The following is a 7,500-nucleotide window of genomic DNA, read 5'->3' on the forward strand; positions in this document are numbered from 1 at the left end:
CCATCATCATCTTACCGAAATCGGTTTCGGCACTCATGACGGCCCCGACAATTAAAAGAAAGGACAAGGTCAGACTCCCGGGGAACCCCTTCATTAAGAAGGAAGTGAAGGTGTGCCTCCCCAGAGAGCCCCCAACTCTATAACATTTGGTCTCAAACAACTCTATTTTATCGAGTTTCAGGCAAATATAATAAAAGCACATAATAGAGGAAGAAGAAGTAGGAAGGAATAGAAAAAATGACGGACTCTATTGATCAGACTCGTTAGTTCCGCAGCTCGGGGAGAAAGTTCCATAATTCAATTCAAGATAGATAGAAGGGAGAATGCCGCTTTAGAAAAAAATAAAAATCATAAGGAAACATTATGAAAAGAAAAATCTATCTAAAGAGAGAAGTCTATTAGATAATTAATAAAGAAAAGAGAGCCAAAGAAGGAAGAGAGATTCCAAGGCTGGAATTCGAATTAGAACAGAAAAGAAATTGAAATGATGATGATAAAAAGTGAAAAGAAGAGTGGATAGCTAGCGCAAGGAAATGGCAAAGGGATATCCTTTTCCCTGAGGAAAAAGAGAAACCTCCTGATTAAATACTAAATAAAGTACATATACTTTTTATTCAAAAAAATCAATATATACAATAATCACATTATATACGATATTCCGCACTTCTCTTATCAAATTTCTAGTTAGAGAGAGAGCTAACCGCTGCCAAAATGCAGCAGTTTTTCTTATATACGATAGCACCCCCTGCCCTCCTTGTTCAAGTAGTTCAAGAGTGAAAGGGCGTAGTGAAAGAAGGGAAAGATATCTTTCAAAGATATTCTACCCATAAAGGCAGTTCTCTTATATGGCAATACTAGATTGGCGAGACAAGAGAGAAAGCTTAGAAAGTAGTAAGGTGTCTATGGGGCTTGCCTTACAGGTAGTGACTATACCACTTACATATCGAACAGATCTTACTCTCAATGGAGTCATTTCGATATGACCTAGGAACTTACAGAATACCGAACTTGGATAATCGGTAGAAGAATGATTGGCTAGATCATTTGCTTCACTGCGGAAGAACCCCTTTCTACGCTACGTTCCCAATAAAAAGCCGTCATCCTTCTGTCGCCTGTTAGCCACACCAGACCAAGAAAAGGCAAACTAATCAACCAAGACTCAGTCACGACCTTTGTAACCTCACGGCCACTTTCTTTCCTAGAGCTTGCAGCCATTATCTTCGCTTTTCAGATATGGTGACATTACTTGTATGGGGGGAAGTGCCAGATCTTTACGGATCATAAGAGCTTGAGGTACTTGATGACACAGAAGGAGTTGAACCTTCGCCAGGATGGCACACTTCTATTCCGGGGACGAGTATGTGTTCCTCAGGACAGTGACCTGTGCCATGATATCTTGGAGGAGGCGCATAGCTCACCTTTTTTCCTGCACCCAGGGAGCACGAAGATGTACAGGACGATCCGCCCACACTATTGGTGGAAAGGTATGAAGAGGGATGTCGCTGAGTATGTGGCTAAATGCTTAGTGTGCCAGCTGGTTAAGGCTGAGCACCAGAGACCAGCAGGACCCTTACAGCCAGTTCAGATACCACAGTGGAAGTGGGACGAGATAGCCATGGACTTTGTCTCTGGATTGCCGAAGACTGCGAGGCAACATGACGCCATTTGGGTGATTATTGATCGGCTGACCAAGTCAGCTCACTTCCTGCCGATCAGTATGACTTACTCTACGGGCAAGCTAGCCCAGATATATATTGATGAGATAGTGCGCCTACACGGGATACCATCATCCATAGTATCAGACAGAGATCCACGGTTCACTTCAGCCTTGTGGCAGAGCCTACAGAAGGCTTTGGGTAGCAGAGTGAGTCTTAGCACAGCCTTCCATCCTCAGACCGATGGCCAGTCTAAGAGGACCATCCAGACATTGGAGGCTATGCGGAGGTAATCCCTTGATTTTCGAGGTTGTTGGGACAGACATCTACCCTTGGTTACGTTCGCCTATAACAAGAGTTCTCAGGCGAGTATAGGCATGCCACCTTTTGAGGCACTCTATGGACGCAAGTGCAGGACTCCCCTATGCTGGGATGAAGTAGGGGAGAGACAGATTCTTGGGCCAGAGATTGTACAGGAGACCTCTTCCTTCGGTCCGGTTAGTACATGGTTCTGTCGTTTACCTTGCGCCTATCTATTCCTTTAAGCTTATATCTTATACCATTGCAATCAGACTCATTGGATATGTTCCTTTTCTCTTCTACTATCGAGAGTCGTACGGGTGAGGAGGTGAGCTCTAAGCGTATACACATAGATAGATCTGGGTAAGCGACCATCAGCGGTATGGGTAGCAGCTACTATCAGTACGCCAGTCTAAGGCTGTTCGTAGAGGTAGGTCGTAGAGATCTATGAAGGGCTATCTTTAGCATAAATAGCATGGTTAATTATAGAATAGCGTGATGGCCGTAAGAAGATCATAAATAAGGTAAATAGTCTGGAGTGGATGTCTAGATCAGGGTGTCGGCATCACACATATAGCATGTGTGCCGTGAGTGAGAGGGTGGTCGTAGATCAGCCCTCAGCTCTTCTTTCGAAATTATCGAACATGATGACTTATCGGCTTGAGGCTTCTTTTCTTTTCAAGCTGAGTAGAAATTTCATAAGAGAAGAAAAGTTCACAGAAGGTTCTTCAATAGTATGCCCGGTTCACGAGGTTCTACCACTGCAGGGCCCAGTTGCCATTCTCCCATTACTCAAGTCGTCCAAGGGACAGGACCCCCGCACTGTAAAAAGTTTCCTTTTTATACAACTCATGATATCTTTCTTCTGTGCATATCTCGGTTTTAATAACTTCTGGGTTTATACCAAATCGACCGTAGAGAGAGTTCATTAGTATCTTGTAGATATATACCATAGCTGCATCATCCTTTATCTTTGCTTCTTGTCTTCTAGCGAAGATGTCTGATACAAAGCCTTCGAAAGGACTCTTCTTTTTCTCATACAAGTAGCCCCTTAGCGGGAAAATTCTATAACCCAAGTTTCGGGCATAAAAAAATTCTTCGCTAAAATAGACGCCTACGAATTTACCTGTTGGGAAGGTTAAAGCATTATGTCTATCCTTATAGGGTAAGAAGGCTTTCTCTATTGTAGAGAGGACACACTACAAAAGCCTCAATAAAGCCAAAGAAGTTATCCAATTCCGCCTTTTCTAAATTATTATGCCAGACGTCCCGGCCTGGGAGCCCCGTTCGCCTGGCATCGGAAAAGTTTTCATTATAAATGGATATAAGGAGTTCACATCGTAATAGTCTAAATTTTAACCATAGGGCTTATAGACATCGGCATGTCCTCCATAATAACCACGCCGAATGAAGCGTTCTTGGTTTCGAGTTGGTATATGGATGGGCCAACTCTTTGGGTCGTAATAGTGCATACGAAAGATTGATAGAGCTAGCGATGACAACGTTATTGTATCAACGATGTCTATTTTGTACAGATTCCAATAAATCTCTTGTGCCTTCAGCATAACGCCACCTAAGAGACGAATATCTTGTTTCAGATAAGCCAACAATTGTTGACCTATCTCCGGAAGATACTCAAGTCGTAATTTCTCATAGGGAATGGTGCCTTTAGAACCTAATTTCGGGCATAAATCCTGGGCCAAGTTATTTAGCGCAGCGGGAAGGAGAAGGTAGGAATCCCTTATACGGAACAATAATTTCTTTTTTTCATTTCCACGATAGACTTTTAACTCGTACATTTTATGCTTCCTCATCACCGTTTGGAAGGAGTACTTGCCGATCTGAGAAGTAAAAGCTCTCGTTACTATAATGCCATCGTATCGTGAAAAGTTATGGAAATAGACCGTTCGAATTTCTTTTTCATCTGATACCACAGCCGCTAAACGCTCTATAAAGTCGAGCATCATACGTTCACTTCGTTTTTTGAAATCTGATATTGAGAAATCGTTATCTTCACTGAAATATGTTTCAATATAATATTCAGACTTGGAAGCAAGATCTTCACCCGGCTTAACCACTAAGAACCCCACTGCGCAAGGAACATGAACATCGTCGTGGAGAGCAGCCTCTATATCGGCAACAATGAATGGGCTCCTTTTTATTTTCTTAATTGCTTTCAGTGCGGGTATATGATCGGGACGACGACTCTTCTTACCCATAGCTACCACTTCTACAGGTTCATCACTCATTGTCCCGCCATCCGTTAATTCATCACAAAGTTGCTTAAAAATTTCCTCTAGGCTAAAAGGGTGGACTTCACGGTGTTCAACCCTTTCGAAGAGATAGATTCGAACCCCTACTCGGTCTAGCTGCCCCTCTTCGTATTTTATTTCTCAGCCTTTTCACAGACTTGTTTCAAAATTTCATTATATACACGAAGCGGGGGTACTTCTGCGTTATCGGCCTTTACTAAAATTGCATTTCCTGCTGTAAAGTCGGCTCGTTCGTTATTTGTATGTATCAGACCATAATGGATAGTGAATTTAATAGAACGAAATCCGCTATTGTATGCATATTTCATTAACAGTATCATTCCCGCTAATGAGATAACTTCAATTTCGACACATTTAAGGTAAGGTTTTTTAAAGCGGAATTCTGCTATTCTTATTGACTCAAGGGGGCTATGATATTTTTCCTCAGCGATCAACTTGTAGAGAAATCCAGACTGGAACTATTGATGATTCTACGTTAGCTCTAAAGTAAGGAGACCACTTAAAAACCCTCATCGGATAAGAAAAGATATACCAGATAGAGCGCAACCAAGTCCATTTTTGAATGAGAAGGCTAAATCATCACCTTATTTGAGGAAGTAGCCATGGAAGATTGGGTCTGTATGGCTTCCTGGGGTCGAAAGATCTTCCTTCAGCCTTGAAAGTATGCTGCTGCTTTAGCGCGAATGAAACCATTTCTCAAAATAAAAAGGAATCCTCCTCTTGAGGTTGGTAACCTAGCCCAAAACCATGCTCATGGGAAAAAAGTATGGGGAAATTAAAAGAGACCTTGATGTCTTCGCCCTAAGCGCATGCCAGGAAACTCATTCCTCTCATGATTTCCATGACACGAATCTTACTCTAGGGATCGAAATAAAAGGTAAAATACTCCTTACTCGTAATTAAACCCACTAATCATCATATCTTTTTTACCATGTTCGATTTGCAGAATGGGGATATTCGAATCCGGTCCTTCTGACATATCTGCATCCCCATGTATAGTAAGAGTCTTTCCAACGAGGAACTTCACTATCGTATAGTTGACTCGACTCGAATGCCCTCTTAGCAATAGCATCCGTAACCGCAGCTATTGAGTCTGCTGTGGGAATAAGCGCCGCAGAATAGGCAGCTATTGACTCCCTCTTGACAGCTTGCTTATGTTAGAGCTATTGTGTCACTGTCCTTCTCTACTTTCTCTGCCGATACCGAAGAGGGTAACTAACCTCTTGACTAAGGGCTTGTTTTGTTTACAGAGTGAAAAAAGGAAACTTGTCAACTAGACTTTTCGGAATGTCCAGGGGAAAACCGGTCGTTAAGATAGAGTCGGTGTCGGTAGCAGTTCTTGCTTAGCGGGATCAGGTCACCAATCGGTGACATAGTTTAGGAATGAATATCCGTAACTCCCATTCCAGTACTTAAACTGACAAAATGGAATAAAAAATAAAGACCTGGCTCAAGGCTAACCCCTCCACACTCAGGGTCAGGAACGGGAAAAGGAGAATGAGTAGGACAGGCTCGAGGTCAATTCTTTCTTTTAGGAGAGATCCCACCCCCTTCTTTAGCGCTTGTTCGTTCTATAAGACTTCCTTCTCGTTCTCGGTGAAGGAATCGGAGCTGCTATAGAATCAGCATCTTACTCTTTAACGGCAAGCTCAGCAACGAGAAGTTTTCCTCTGCTGGAAAGCAGTCCTTCACGGATATGGGAGCTTACTCCGCTGTTGCTGGTTTAGTAAGCTAAGCATTTCCATCCTTTATGATTATGAAAAAGGAATGGATAGAGAGGAAGGCTCCAGGGTTTGTTTCTCTTGGTGTCAACATAGGAATGGGAGCAGTTTGAATGGATGCCTTTTTCCCTTGTTGAATCAGCCAAGTCAGTAGCCTTTCTTTTATGCGGGATTGCCTGTTGATGCAAGGAATAAGGGCTGGCTTGATGCCAAGAAGAAGCTGGTGGAGGAATAACGGCAGCTAAATCATCTGCTGCACAGTAGTACGTATTAGGCAAATGGGATTTTTCTTTCCTAGGCTGAGGAGCGTAGTCAGAGGTCTTTGGTGCCTGAATGCTTGACTTAGAGCTTGAACTAGGGGCAATCCAGCAACCATTTCAACTGGATACCATCAAGAGGGCAAGAGAGGAGGAGCCGATGAAATTCTTTCGGAGTTCTTCCCCGCTGACGTCTAAGCTCTCAAGGACTCGGATTAGTCAACAGGAATGAAATCTAAGAAAGCTGGTAGCTCGAGCGAGGAGCGGAGCCTAGCCCTATAGCTATAGGCTATATAATATTCTATTTCCTCTGCTTTGAATAGTTAGAATCAAACTCATTGCTCATTCATTAAGAGCTCTTGTCGGTAAAGTAGATCTAGATCGAGAGAGAGAATTGGCTTCTCGAGAATCCGCTGGAGTCAGATCAGTAGGGGAGTTCACACCGGGACTTTCTTAATAGAGAAAGAACCCATACCCTGAACCGGGGAAAGGCGATAACGACCCAGGAAATGGTGAAGTACGTGAATCGACTCCCTCTTCGAGTCCAGACCTTTTAACATAAAATAAAGAATAAGGGACTGACTTCTTTCTTGACAAGGATCCTGAATAAATCGCACATGCTCCAAGGACTTCACGGAATTAGGAGGCACACAGGTGGGTATACCAAGAGAAATGCGGGTAAGCGACGAGGGAAATTGCCTCAACAAAACAAGTTTTTATTTCCAGAAAGATCCCCACGCTGAGGGATGAACCTCGCCAAATGATCTTATGGATCACCCATCCCATCTTTTAGGTTCCATTTGGGCAATATGTATCCCGCTGGGTATGGCTCGTAGTAAACCTCTGTAAGATAAGGAGGATCATAGGGTAGGTAACCTTTTCACCATTCTAAAAGAATGGTACCTTCCAGTAAGCAGGTCTCTTCAGGCACTCCCAAAAGAAAAGAGAGAATTCAATTCATTTTAGCCTCTGAGCGAGGATACTCCAACAAGAAGAGCCTAACCAGGCCCTTGAGATAACAGCCCATACCATAGGGTAGCCCTACAGAGCCAAAATGAAAGGCCTTCATCATAGGCTAGCATAGCAGACAATAACGCGAAATCCAGGAAGGGGAGGGGGAATGAATGCCAAATCTGAAGCAAACCGAAAAGCTAGTTCCCGTGGAGTGAGTCTAGTGCTTCCCTTTAACCTAGAAGCACTCAGTGAGCCTTCAACAATGTCCTTCCTGGCCTGTTGTTTGAGTTGACCGAAGGCGGCGGGTGGAGAGAACCAAAGACGTTGACGATCGATTCCT

This window comes from Nicotiana sylvestris, mitochondrion, assembly GCF_000393655.2.
Source record: "Nicotiana sylvestris cultivar TW 137 mitochondrion, complete genome".
NCBI lineage: Eukaryota > Viridiplantae > Streptophyta > Magnoliopsida > Solanales > Solanaceae > Nicotiana > Nicotiana sylvestris.